The sequence below is a fragment of the Salmo trutta genome, chromosome 15 (assembly GCF_901001165.1).
Source record: "Salmo trutta chromosome 15, fSalTru1.1, whole genome shotgun sequence".
In the NCBI taxonomy this organism is placed as follows: Eukaryota; Metazoa; Chordata; class Actinopteri; order Salmoniformes; family Salmonidae; genus Salmo; species Salmo trutta.
In genome coordinates this window covers 52,816,868-52,831,005 of record NC_042971.1, presented here as the reverse complement: position 1 = coordinate 52,831,005, position 14,138 = coordinate 52,816,868, and the positions used below count along the sequence as shown (strand labels likewise).

The 14,138-nt window shown below is 44.9% G+C and overlaps 1 protein-coding gene across 3 annotated transcripts in view; it reads left to right on the top strand.

Annotated features, from left to right (window-relative positions):
- Positions 1-14,138, top strand: part of LOC115149325 (spliceosome-associated protein CWC27 homolog) — a 45,212-nt gene that overhangs the window by 14,671 nt on the left and 16,403 nt on the right. The window lies entirely within an intron of this gene.

Genomic DNA, 14,138 nt, shown 5'->3' with positions numbered 1-14,138 from the left:
ATGCGTAGTGCCAACTGTCAAGTTTGGTGGAGGAATGCTGTTTTTGGTCTGGTGCTGTTTTTCATGGTTCGGGCTTGGTCCCTTAGCTCCAGTGAAGGGAAATCTTAACACTACAGCATACAATGACATTCTAGATGATTTTGTGCTTCCAACTTTGTGGACACAGTTTTCCTGTTTCTGAATGACAATGCCCCCATGCACAAAGCGAGGTCCATACTGCTATCTGCTAGCCCCGGCCTGCTAGCTCCCTGAACGCCGTGTCTCCCGCTCGCCTAGCATAGTAATCTGCTACCGAACAGCGCCCTGTTTCATCTATTGCTACTCATTGGACCCTATGATCACTCGGCTACACAGCCAATACCTGTTGGACTGTTCATTAACACGGTACTTCATTTTGTTGATCTGTCTGCCCCAACCTCGAACTCAGGCCTTGTGTGTATATGCCTTGCATACTGTTGTTTAGGGCAGCTCTCATTGTTTTATTTTACTGCGGAGCCCCTAGTCCTGCAACTGTAAAAGTCTTGGGTTCATGCATGTTAACATCAGAAGCCTCCTCCCTAAGTTCGCTTTATTCACTGCTTTAGCACACTCCGCCAACCCTGATGTCCTAGCCATGTCTGAATCCTGGCTTAGGAAGGCCACCAAGAATTCTGAAATTTCCATCCCCAATTACAACATTTTCCATCAAGACAGAACTGCTAAAGGGGGCAGAGTTGTAATCTACTGTAGCGATAGCCTGCAGAGTTCTGTCATACTATCCAGGTCTATGCCCAAACAGTTCGAGCTTCTACTTCTTAAGATCCATCTCTCCAGACATAAGTCCCTCACTGTTGCCGCTTGTTATAGACCCCCCTCAGCTCCCAGCTGTGCCCTGGACACCATATGTGAATTGATTGCCCCTCATCTATCGTCAGAGTTCGTACTGCAAGGTGACCTAAATTGGGATATGCTTAACACCCCGACCGTCCTACAATCTAAGCTAGATGCCCTCAATCTCACACAAATTATCAAGGAACCTACCAGGTACAACCCAAAATCCGTAAACATGGGCACCCTTATAGATATCATCCTGACCAACTTGCCCTCTAAATACACATCTGCTGTTTTCAACCAGGATTTCAGCGATCACTGCCTCATTGCCTGCGTCCGTTATGGGTCTGCGGTCAAATGACCACCCCTCATCACTGTCAAACGCTCCCTAAAACACTTCTGCGAGCAGGCCTTTCTAATTGACCTGGCCCGGGTATCCTGGAAGGATATTGACCTCATCCCGTCAGTCGAGGATGCCCGGTTGTTCTTTAAAAGTGCGTTCCTCACCATCTTAAATAAGCATGCCCCTTTCAAAAAATGTAGAACTAAGAACAGATACAGCCCTTGGTTCACTCCAGACTTTGACCAGCACAAAAACACCCTGTGGCGTACTGCATTAGCTTCGAATAGTCACCGCGATATGCAACTTTTCAGGGAAGTCAGGAACCAATACACACAGTCAGTTAGGAAAGCAAAAGCTAGCTGTTTCAAACAGCAATTTGCATGCTGCGGTATGCAAATGGAGAATAAGAGTACCTTCTCCTAGCTGCCCACTGCACTGAGACTAGGAAACACTGTCACCACTGATAAATCCACGATAATTGAGAATTTCAATAAGCATTTCTCTACGGCTGGCCATGCTTTCCACCTGGCTACCCCTATCCCAGCAAACAGCTCTGCGCCCCCCCCCCCCTTCTCATTAACCCAAATCCAGACAGCTGATGTTCTGAAAGAGCTGCAAAATCTGGATCCCTACAAATCAGCTGGGCTAGACAATCGAGACCCTCTCTTCCTAAAATTATCCGCCTCCATTGTTCAAATCAAGTTTATTTGTCACATTAGCAGATGTTAATGCAAGTGTAGCGAAATGCTTGTGCTTCTAGTTCCGACCATGCAGTAATATCTAACAAGTAATATAACCTAACAATTCCACAACAACTACCTTATACACAGAAGTGTAAAGGAATGAATACGAATATGTACATATAAATGAGTGATAGCCGAACGGCATAGGCAAGATGCAGTAGATGGTAAGAGTACAGTATATACATATGAGATGAGTAATGTAGGGTATGAAACATATAAAGCGGCATTGTTTAAAGTGGCTAGTGATACATTACATCAAGATGGCAAGATGCAGTAGATGGTATAGCGTACAGTATATACATATGGGATGAGTAATGTAGGGTATGTAAACATTATATAAAGTGGCTAGTGATAAATTGATTACATCAATTTTTCCATTATTAAAGTGGCTGGAGTTGAGTCAGTATGTTGGCAGCAGCCACTCAATATTAGTGATGGCTGTTTAACATTCTGATGGCCTTGAGATAGAAACTATTTTTCAGTCTCGGTCCCCGATTTGATGCACCTGTACTGACCTCGCCTTCTGGATGTTAGCGGGGTGAACAGGCAGTGGCTCGGGTGGTTGTTGTCCTTGATGATCTTTTTGGCCTTCCTGTGACATCGGGTGGTGTAGGTGTCCTGGGGGGCAGGTAGTTTGCACAACATGCATTGTGCAGACCTCACTACCCTCTGGAGAGCCTTGCTGTTGAGGGCGGAGCAGTTGCCGTACCAGGCGGTGATACAGCCCGACAGGATGCTCTCGATTGTGCATCTGTAAAAGTTTGAGTGTTTTTGGTGACAAGCCAAATTTCTTTAGCCTCCTGAGGTTGCTGCGCCTTCTTCACCACGCCTTCTTCACCACACCACGCTGTCTGTGTGGGTGGACTATTTCAGTTTGTCTGTGATGTGTACGCCGAGTAACTTAACTCTCCACCCTCTCCACTACTGTCCCGTCAATGTAGATAGGGGGCTGCTCCCTGTGCTGTTTCCTGAAGTCCACGATCATCTCCTTTGTTTTGTTGACATTGAGTGTGAGATTATTTTCCTGACACCACACTCCGAGTGCCCTCACCTCCTCCCTGTAGGCCGTCTCGTCGTTGTTGGTAATCAAGCCTACCACTGTAGTGTCGTCTGCAAACTTGATGATTGAGTTGGAGGTGTGCATGGCCACACAGTCGTGGGTGAACAGGGAGTACAGGAGAGGGCTGAGAACGCACCCTTGTTGGGACCCAGTGTTGAGGATCAGCGGGGTGGAGATGTTGTTACCTACCCTCACCACCTGGGGGCGGCCCGTCAGGAAGTCCAGGGCCCAGTTGCACAGGGCGGGGTTAAGACCCAGGGTCTCGAGCTTAATGACGAGTTTGTTGCAACCCCTATTACTAGTCTGTTCAACCTCTCTTTCGTATCGTCTGAGATCCCTAAAGATTGGAAAGCGGCCGCGGTCATCCCCCTCTTCAAAGGGGGAGACACTCTAGACCCAAACTGTTACAGACCTATATCCATCCTGCCCTGCCTTTCTAAAGTCTTCGAAAGCCAAGTGAACAAACAGATCACCGGCAATCTGGTTTCCGAGCTGGTCACGGGTGCACCTCAGCCACGCTCAAGGTCCTAAACGATATCATAACCGCATCGATAAAAGACAGTACTGTGCAGCCATCTTCATCGACCAGGCCAAGGCTTTCGACTCTGTCCATCACCGTTTTCTTATCGGCAGACTCACCAGCCTTGGTTTCTCTAATGACTGCCTCGCCTGGTTCACTAACTACTTCTCAGAGTTCAGTGTGTCAATCTGAGGGCCTGTTGTGCGGACCTCTGGCAGTCTCTATGGGGGTGCCACAGGGTTACATTTTCGGGCCGACTCTTTTCTTTGTATATATCAATGATGTCGCTCTTGCTGCGGGTGATTCTTTGATCCACCTCTATGCAGACGACACCATTCTGTATACATCTGGCCCTTCTTTGGATACTGTGTTAACAAACCTCCAAACAAGCTTCAACGCCATACAACACTCCTTCCGTGGCCTCCAACTGCTCTTAAATGCTAGTAAAACCAAATGCATGCTCTTCAACCGATCGCTGCCCGCACCCGCCCGCTCGATTAGCATCACTACTCTGGACGGTTCTGACTTTGTGGACAACTACAAATACCTAGGTGTCTGGTTAGACTGTAAACTCTCCTTCCAGACTCACATTAAGCATCTCCAATCCAAAGTTAAATCTAGAATCGGCTTCCTGTTTCGCAACAAAGCCTCCTTCACTCATGCTGCCAAACATACCCTCGTAATACTGACTATCCTACCGATCCTTGACTTCAGCGATGTCATTTACAAAATAGCCTCCACCACTCTACTCAGCAAATTGGATGCAGTCTATCACAGTGCCATCCGTTTTGTCACCAAAGCCCCATATACTACCCACCACTGCGACCTGTATGCTCTCGTTGGCTGGTCCTCGCTACATATTCGTTGCCAAACCCCAAACCCAGGTCATCTATAGGTCTTTGTTAGGTAAAGCTCCGCCTTATCTCAGCTCACTGGTCACCATAGCAACACCCACCCCTAGCACACTCCAGCAGGTATATTTCACTGGTCATCCCCAAATTCATCCCCTGCTTTGGCTGCCTTTCCTTCCAGTTCTCTGCTGCCAATGACTGGAACGAATTGCAAAAATCACTGAAGTTGGAGACTTATATCTCCCTCACTAACTTTAAGCGTCAGCTGTCAGAGCAGCTTACCGATCGCTGCAGCTGTACACAGCTCATCTGTAAATAGCCCATCCAACCAACTACCTATCTCATCCCCATATTTGTTTTTGTTTTTCTGCTCTTTTACACACCAGTATTTCTACTTGCACATCCTCATCTGCACATATCACTCCAGTGTAAATTGCTAAATTGTAATTACTTCGCCACTATTGGCCTATTTATTGCCTTACCTCCTTACTTCATTTGCACACACTGTATACAGATTTTTCTATTGTATACTGTATGATTGTTTATCCCATGTTTTGCTTTATCTTGGCCAGGTCCCAGTTGTAAATGAGAACTTGTCAACTGGCCTACCTGGTTAAATAAAGGTGAAATTTAAAAGAAATACAGAAATGGTTTGTCCAGGGTAGTGTGGAAGAACTTGACTGGCCTGCACAGAGTCATGACCTCACCCCCATCAAACACCTTTGGGATGAATTTGAACGCCGACTGCGATCCAGGCTTAATCGCCCAACATCAGTGCAAGACCTCACTAATCCTCTTGTGGCTGAATGGAACCAAGTTTCTGCAGTAATATTCCAAAATCTAGTGGAAAGCCTTCCCAGAAGAGTGGAGGCTGTTATAGCAGCAAAGGGGGAACCAACTCCATAATAATACCCATTAAAAAAATATATAATGTTAAAACATTATTCCTAACAACATCAAGTTAAGATATATTTTAAACAGTGATTTTGAAACACTATGAGATTCATAATGACGTAGAGAGCAAAGAAAAACCCTCCCATCTGGCTGGAAACTTGTGGCAGGTTTTAAATTCTTTTAATTCTACCCTGTGATGTCACAGATAAACATTTTTTAGGACCTTAGCTTTTTAACCACAGATCATAGAAATGTGGTGTTTTCACATGTAGACACTGGTATAGTGCTGGAGATGATGAAAATTAGGTTGAAAGTGGTGGAGTTACCCTTTAACTGGGACACGACACCAATTATCCAAGCCCAAGTGGCCTTACCCTCGACACACACACACCGGTGACACAGTGTGGCTAATTGGCTGCACCTGTCTGTTGTGATTGGTCATAACCCAGCGGACTCTCAGCGAAAGGTCATGGGGGTCAGGAAGCACTGCACTCTGTTCTCTAGTTGAGAACCACTAGAGGTAATCCAGTTCCTGACCCCCTCCTGACAGTCTGTCTGTCTACACATCTCAGCTGGCCTGACCTAGCATGTCTACTCAGCATGGGGCTCTCTCTCTCTCTGGAAACAGATGTGCGTGTTTAGCACTCTTTGTGTTTGATTTGCTGAATGGAATGAAGAACCTGTGGGGAATTTAGCCTACTTGGTAGCAGAGGGATCCACATTGCTTCTTTCCTTCTCTGCACGGTCATGCAGATTCCTGCCTGTGCTGGTGCTGCGGTAAGATCCCCCCCTCTCCGTCTCACTGTACTGCTTGGCTGTGAACCAAGCCATGAAGGGTCCCCCTCCAACCCCCCTGAGGGGAGTCAGTCAGTCCACCCAGACACCTTGTTATTCCAGCACATTCATACAATTCTCTATGGCAGTCATAGTAGTGTGTTTTCATTTGGCTAGATTCCAGCCCTGGCCTGGTGCTTCAGTCTAGTCCAGAAAATGTTTAGATGTTGTTGTCTTCCCACTCTCTATGGTATACCAGAGACCTGGCTTAGACTGCTGCTCTGAGGCAGTGGAATCCCTCCCTCTGTGTCTCTGTCTGTCTGTCTAAGCTGAGGGTTCCTTCTGGCCGCTGGAGGGTTAAACGCTGCCGGCTGAGCCCTCTGATGCAGCAGAGACAGCGAGAGCAGCTGGCTGGACCGTAGCCAGTCACTTTGTGTGCTTTCTTTATGAAAAGTAAATCATCCACAGCACCCTAGGTTTCGCTTATTTGAATTGTCTGAATGAGCGACAATTGCTGGCAGCCCCTGAGAGGCTGAGAGCCGCCCGACCCAGCGGAGAGGAGTGACAAGGACCTGTTCCTTCTTCACTCTGCTCAGAAAAGGAGAGGAGAGGGAGGAAGTTTAATGTATATAGGTTGGTCCTAGCCAAACGTCTAACTGGCTGTCTCTGTCTGTCTGCCTGTCTGTCTGACCACATCTGATCTCCTCACTCACTCTTCCTCCTTCTCCTCACTACTCCTCCTTATGGTGTTGTGGGAGGACAGTCCGAGTTCCAGGAAAGGTGCTGCTGAATGGCTGGCATTGTCCTCCGGTTGGGAAGGTGGGAAGAAGGAGGGGTGGGGTGGAGTAGGAGAGGATGGATGGATGGGTGTCTGTCTCTCGACTCTCCCCCCCGGCTGATGGCGGGAGGGGTAGGCAGTCGGAGAGAGTCAGCGCACTCTGGCGTCTCTTCAAAGCCTGGTCTCATTAAGTGTGTGTGTGTGTGTGTGTGTGTGTGTGTGTGTGTGTGTGTGTGTGTGTGTGTGTGTGTGTGTGTGTGTGTGTGTGTGTGTGAGGGAGAGGCTGGGATGGTCCTGCTAACACAAGGCCACTGTATTCACTAATATGTTATTCAATGAAGTGTTATTCTTCATCTGGCTGAATGAATACCCACTGAGACCTCACATTGGGCAGGCTGAAACTAGGGCACACCTTGTGGTGTTTCTGCTATTTTTAACTGTACACCTCCACTCAGGCTCACTCTCAATCATTAGCTGAGGGGTATACTACAAAGCAGTATCAATGAGTTAGCCAGCTAACTTTGATTAACATTCAGAGAGTTAGCCAGCTAACTTTGATTAACATTCAGAGAGTTAGCCAGCTAACTTTGATTAACATTCAGAGAGTTAGCCAGCTAACTTTGATTAACATTCAGAGATATAAAAATAGTTTCTGGTTCATTCATTAACTTAGACTTGAATGTTGGTTGTTTGTTGAAACAATCGAATCAATCCATGCCCATTTTAATTTTTCTTAAAAATGTTAAGTTATTTTGGAACATTGAAGCAAGTTAGCTGTCTAACTCATTGATGCTGCTTTGTAGTACACCCCTCTGGTAAATCTTTGAGGCTGTTCGTGACAGTTTGCCACTTCTTGAAATAAGATTATGTGTAGTTACTACGCTATACACTCTTTATATGTAGCTAGTCTATATATGAGGCTTTAGGTTACATGTCTATTTCTTGTAAAGTAATATAGAATTAACCATTTCCACTCACACACCCTGTCATCCCGTGTATATGGCAGATTGTGTCATTGATAATCGCCTAAATTGGTAAGGTTCTCTGCTTCACAGCCTGTAGAAGTTTTAACTGACAGTCATTATAAACGTGTCCCCATCCCGCCCACTAATTGTGTCGTCACTAGTTACCACAGCCACGAAGTAATAAACCCCACCTAATTCTATGTGATTTTGTGATTTAGTGTTTTTACCTTAACCACACTGCTAACCTTATGCCTAACCTTAGCCAATTTTGACTTCTGGCTGTGCTATCAAGTGGAAGCCCTCTGGGCTACTTTTACACATTTGTTGTTCTCGGAGTGAGGACAATGCTTTAAATCAAGAGGAGATGTTGAGGATTATAATAAATATTGTTTTGATATTGTACAACCAAACCACACCCATAAGTCTAAATGTGCGCTTCACATTTCCATATTTGAAAACTCCTGTAATTTACAATATCAACAATTATGACCTCCATGTTTGATCCACTGTTACAAGATGGCATGAGTTATACCCTGGGTTGTCCTGAACACAATGAGTTTCTGTTTGTCGTATTGTGAAGAAAATTAGACGCGGAACACGCACTTGAATGCATTCATGACCATTCTATGCACACCAAAATTACACTCTGTTTGTCTTAAGTGCCTTTTGAAAGCCTGACACTGTAAGATTGTATTGTATAACTTAGCTAGCCATGTTGGCAGTAGAATACGCTTTAAAATGTGCCCGCCTGACCCAGATTGCGATTTATAATGGAATGTTTTTGGATTACTACAGGAGTGCTTGCTTCAGTTCCTCAATGGCAAATGTTCTAAAATTAATAACAATTTTAAAACTATTTTGGTCCCCACACCTTACTATTGGATTTAAGGTGATCTAGAGTTTATTTCCCTCTAGTTGCACGTGTGACATGCTGGTAGAAATGAGGTAAACCAGACTTCAGTTTTCCTGCATTTAAATCACCAGCCAATAGGAGCGCTGCCTCTGGATGAGCATTTTCTTGTTGGATTATGGCCATATATAGCTCGCTGAGTGCGGTCTTGGTGCCAGCATCGGTTTGTGGCGGTAAATGGACAGCTACGAAAAATAGTATGGTCTACAGTTTTTCATGAGGTATTCTAACTCGGGTGAGCAGAACCTCGAGACTTCCTTAATATTAGAGATTGCGCAGCTGCTGTTGTTAACAGAGACACATTCCCCCGCCCTTGAGTTTACGAGGCGCTGATGATCTGTCCTGCCGATGCCTAGAAAAAAACTTCTAGATTTACATTAACCATGTCCTCATTCAGCCACCACTCCGTGATGCATAGGATTTGATAGTTCTTCAGGTCACGTTGATAGGATAGTCTCGAGCGGAACTTGTCTAGTTTGTTCTGCAATAGGATGGAGGAGATTTAGCTACACGTCACCGTAGTTACATCAGGCTCCCCGCACATCAGCCTCTATAGCGGCGTCTTTTCCTCTACCAAGTGTCGTGGATTAGGCCCTGGTTCCGGGTGAGCAGTATGTCCTGCGCGGCAGAGTCATGGAAGTAGAATTCTTAATCCAAATCAAGGTTAGTGATTGCGCTTCTGATCATAGGAATCGCTCTTTTCAATCATAGGGAACAATGGCGGAATCATTGTGTACAAAAATTTCAGATCAATGCGAAACACCACAAAAAAGTGTGATTGGTCAGGAGCCCGTAAAACGGCCACGTAGAGTCATGAGTGTATTCAAGTGCGTGTTCCGCACTATTCTCAAAGAACAGCCGTTGGTGGAGAGCACCCCTCTATCATTGACGAATTAGTGCATTTTGCTGCTGAAGAGTGGTCCACATTGCCAGAAAGGTGCAGCAAGCTCATTGATGGCTACAAGAAGAATTTGTTGGCAGTTATCTTGGTCAAAGGTTGTGCAAGCAAGTACTGGCTCAGGGGTGCCAATCATTTTATCCATTCCGTTTTTTTATTATTTTTTTATTGTAAACTTAAGTTTACAAAAATATAATTGTTTCTGCAATGTTAAAAATCCAATAACAAGGAGTGGAGACCAAAACTTTTGTTTAAATTTCAACTTATTTTACAAGAAATAAGGAATTATTTGGTCACAACTGTAGTGCTTCTGTTAGAAACATTTCAATTTGGCCCTATCCATATAGGCCAATTTCCACGATTCTAAGGGGTTAAAATGTTTTCACGTTGTCTAATTTTATCTTATGACTCTCAATGCAGGTGGCTGCCAAGTCAACCAGTCTGGTCAAGAATAGTGTTTTTCGACTTCATTGATACTGTCATCTCTACAGGCAGGCGGATGGAGGCAGCCAGAGTAGGTAGTTTACCTGTGTGTTAATGAGGGAAACAAACGTGTCAGTGTAGCAGTATTGTAGGGCTTTGTGTGGAATGTGCTGAGCCCCCAGGATTGAATGAACAGGTGTTGCTGGCTGGGTCTCTTCCCTCCCTTCGTTCCCCTCCTCTCTGGCTTCAATCCTTTATCTGGCCTCTCTCCTGCCATCGTTTCCCCTCTCCTTTATTGGCACGGGGAGCTGCCAGCCACGCCATGGTTTGGCTGTTGCCTTGGAGATGTCTCTTGTTTTTCAAATGGCAGCGTGTCAAGACAAGCAGCAAATGATCACTCCGTCAGAAGTGTGTCTCCCCTCCCAGTAGAATATATATAGCCTATGGCCTGTCTCCATCCAGATCTTTGTGTTGATAAAGCAGAGCTTGTGTAGTTACCGTATCAACAGCTAGCAGGCCCAGAGTTGTTTTGCCAGTTAAGATGATGCCATCAAGTTGTGGTACCTGCTCTCGCTGAACTGGACATGACTAAGTCCTTAATTACTAAACAATGCATTCTGATTGATCATTACATTTTTCTACATGGTTAACATGATCAGCAAACATTATACTGTTCATTGAACATAGTCTCCTGGTCTCCATATTTTAAGATGGACTGGAGTTCCTTCATCTTGAGCCAATGTGACCTGATCGTGCCCTAACTCCATATGTTTGAGTCCACTCAGCCCGGCTCCACAAAACAAGCTCTTCCAGGAAATGAGCCTGCCAGCCCATCTCTGACACAGAGAGATGGTTTTGAGACACACTGAGACGTGGCACTGGGCAGGCGACGGTTTTCAGAGGCCTCCAACAGAGATCCAGGCTGCTCCTGTCTGCCACCTCCGCTGTGAGGACCTGCTCTGGAATCAGCTCTGACAGTCTCTCTGCTGGATGGAGAGAGGAAACATAGCAACACCATGCTAAGCTGTGTTTGAGTCTCACAAACCTCAAATACCTCCTCTACCTGAGACCCAATAGAGGAAAAACATACCAACACCATGCATGGCTGGCTGGCTGGCTGGCTGGCTGTGTGTGTCCAAGCCTCACATGCGTACATCATAGACCTCCCATACCTGAGCCTCTAAAGAGGAGAAATAACATTAAACAAACCAACACCATGTCCAGCTGTGTCTGGAACTTGCTACCTCATATACAGTATACATCCCATACCTGGGCCCCTACGGAGGGGAAACATCTCCACCATGCCTAGCTGTGTCTGGGCCACACCTACAGTACCTTATAGACCTCCCATACCTGAGCCTCTACTTGGACACATCAGGGAGCCCATCAAGGAAGAGACACGACGGGATCAAGTCAATCACCATAATACATTTTACTGAGGCAAACATATCAGACGTCGCTAAGTTTGATGCCTCCATTTCTCCCCCGCCTCCCCCTGAGAGCTTCTGATGAGCAATGGAGGGTTTAGGGAGAGCTGGGGAAGTACAGAAGGAGGAATAAAAGGAAGAGGGAGAGAGAAAGACTAGAAAAAAGTGTCAGTTCAGAGAAGCAGCTGTGAGGAGAAACAAAGGCAGCCATTGTTTGGAGAGATGCTTCCTTGCTGTGTTTCTGGACTGGGCCCAGCCAGACTGAAGCTTACCTGTGTTACCTACCTGTTTTACCTGTGCTCTGCAAAGGAACCCAAACAAAGCTGTCAGGCTGTGTATAAATGTTATCTCCCAACATCACATACCTGAGTGGTAAACTACGAAGCAAGCTAGCCTCTTAGGGATCCCGTAATGCTCGAATCCCGTTAGCGGGATAGATTTGACAACATCCGGTGAAATTGCAGAGCGCCAAATTGAAACTACAGAAATATAAATATTTAACATTCATATAAATACAAGTGTAATACATCAAAATAAAGCTTAACTTCTTGTTAATCCAGCCGCTGTGTCAGATTTCTTTACGGCGAAAGCACACCATACAATTATCCGAGGACAGCGCCCCGCATACAAAGACATGAAAACCATTTTTCAACCAGGCAGGTGCGACACGAAAGTCAGAAATAGCGATATAATAATTGCCTTACCTTTTATCTTTTTGCAATCCCGAATGTCTCAGTGACACAATGAATGGTCGTTTTGTTCGATAAATTCCTTCTTTATATCCCCAAAATGTCTATTTATTTGGCGCGTTTGATTCAGAAATACACCGGTTCCAACTCGCCCAACATGACTACAAAGTATCTAATAAGTTACCTGTAAACTTGGTCCAAACATTTCAAACAACGTTTCTAATCCAACCTCAGGTACCTTAAAATGTAAATAATTGATCAAATTTAAGACAGAATAAACTGTTTCCAATACAGGAGAAAAATAACGAGGAGCGCGCACCAAAAGACTTGAGTCCATCTGAGTGACACATGGAAGTAATAGGACTACTTCTTCATTTCTCAAAAGAAAAACATCAAATAATTTCTAAAGACTGTTGACATCTAGTGGAAGCCATAGGAACTGCAATCTGGGCCCTAATAAATCAGGTTTCCCATTGGAAAACACAATGACCCCCCCCAACAAAAAAAAAAATTCCCTGGATGGATTGTGCTCGGGGTTTCGACCTGCCAAATCAGTTCTGTTATACTCACAGACATTATTTTAACAGTTTTAGAAACTTTAGAGTGTTTTCTATCCAATACTACCATGCATATGCATATCCTAGCTTCTGGGCAGTTTACTTTGGGCATGTTTTTCATCCGGACGTGAAAATACTGCCCCCTAGCCCGAAGAAGCTAGATCTCCTCAGTTTTTTCTAAAGCTAGCCAGCTTCAGTTAGCTTCACATTCCAGGGCAGGCTTCATCCATACGACGACGGTGGATATTGCTTGTTCATCTGCCATTAACTCAAGCAGGCTTGTAACTGTCACACGTGGCTAGTCGAACACCGAACTCTTCATTGAGACAGTGCTGAAACATCAATCCATAGGTGAGGCATTGCCACATTTTCATTTGTGCTGAAATCAAAATGAAGGTTCACTTGCAAATTCAGCAGGCTATGGTGTGAAGTAGGCTTTTAAAGTGCCGTGTTTTTTATTTTATTTCTTATAGTTAATGCCGTCTTTGGTGTGCTTATCAATGCACAAGCACCTTTCCCCACTCCTATCAACTCATATTGCTGCTTCTGAACAGCTTGTTACGTTGTGGCCATAGACATTGAATCCATGGATGGCAATTTGATTGTTAAACTCATGGGTAGACTTGCAAGACTGCCAGTCTTGACTTGAATGTGAACTGCCATCTATGTATAAAAAATCTATGGTTGGTTCTGGCTGTCAATTTGCCTTTAGAAAATATCAAAATACAATTGTGGGAAGAACATACAGTTTGGCAAACAAATGATGTCATTACTAAATGTGTAATATGAGCGGTATTTTAACATTACTCTTTTTTTACACAAATATTTGATTAATAAAATATTTAATCAGTCCTTTCTCAATCTTTGTGAGAGGGAGGGTATCTGATTTCATTGGTCCTCAATTCGTGACTCAGACTCATCATTTAGGATAAATGGAGTTAGCCCTGAGTTAGCCTGCCCCGGAGCAGGTAAGTTCTGAATGATTTGTTGCCACAGAAATGTACCTGGTGAGCCACTTTTGTGATACCAGTTATCCTGAGTTGAAATCCTCAAACCTGGTTTGTAGTATAGGGCTCTGGTCTGGCCCTTGTAGCCTCAGTCATGTTAAAGGGAACAGTATGAGGAGGAGTATTGGCATAGGGAGCATACTTCCTCTCCAGTCTCTCTTTCTATCTCTTGATCTTTCTCTCTCTTGATTTTCCTTCTTCCTTTCTTCCCTCCCTCCTTCTCTAGCTGGGGGTTTGGGCAACCAGCCAGCACACCCATCATGTTTGGACCTGTCTTGGCCTCAATGGCCTGACTTTATCACTGTTGGAGGACTTCTCATTCAGGGTCAGAAAGGCTGGACAATCACACTTGATTGAACATTTGCAGTTTAAATGAATGTGCAGTCAGGCTCAGCACAGTAATTGTAACATACTTGATTTGTAGATCCAGTACATACCACTGCTTGTGTCTTGAAGTCTGTTCCTCTCTCTCTGTATTGTTGGCTGCTG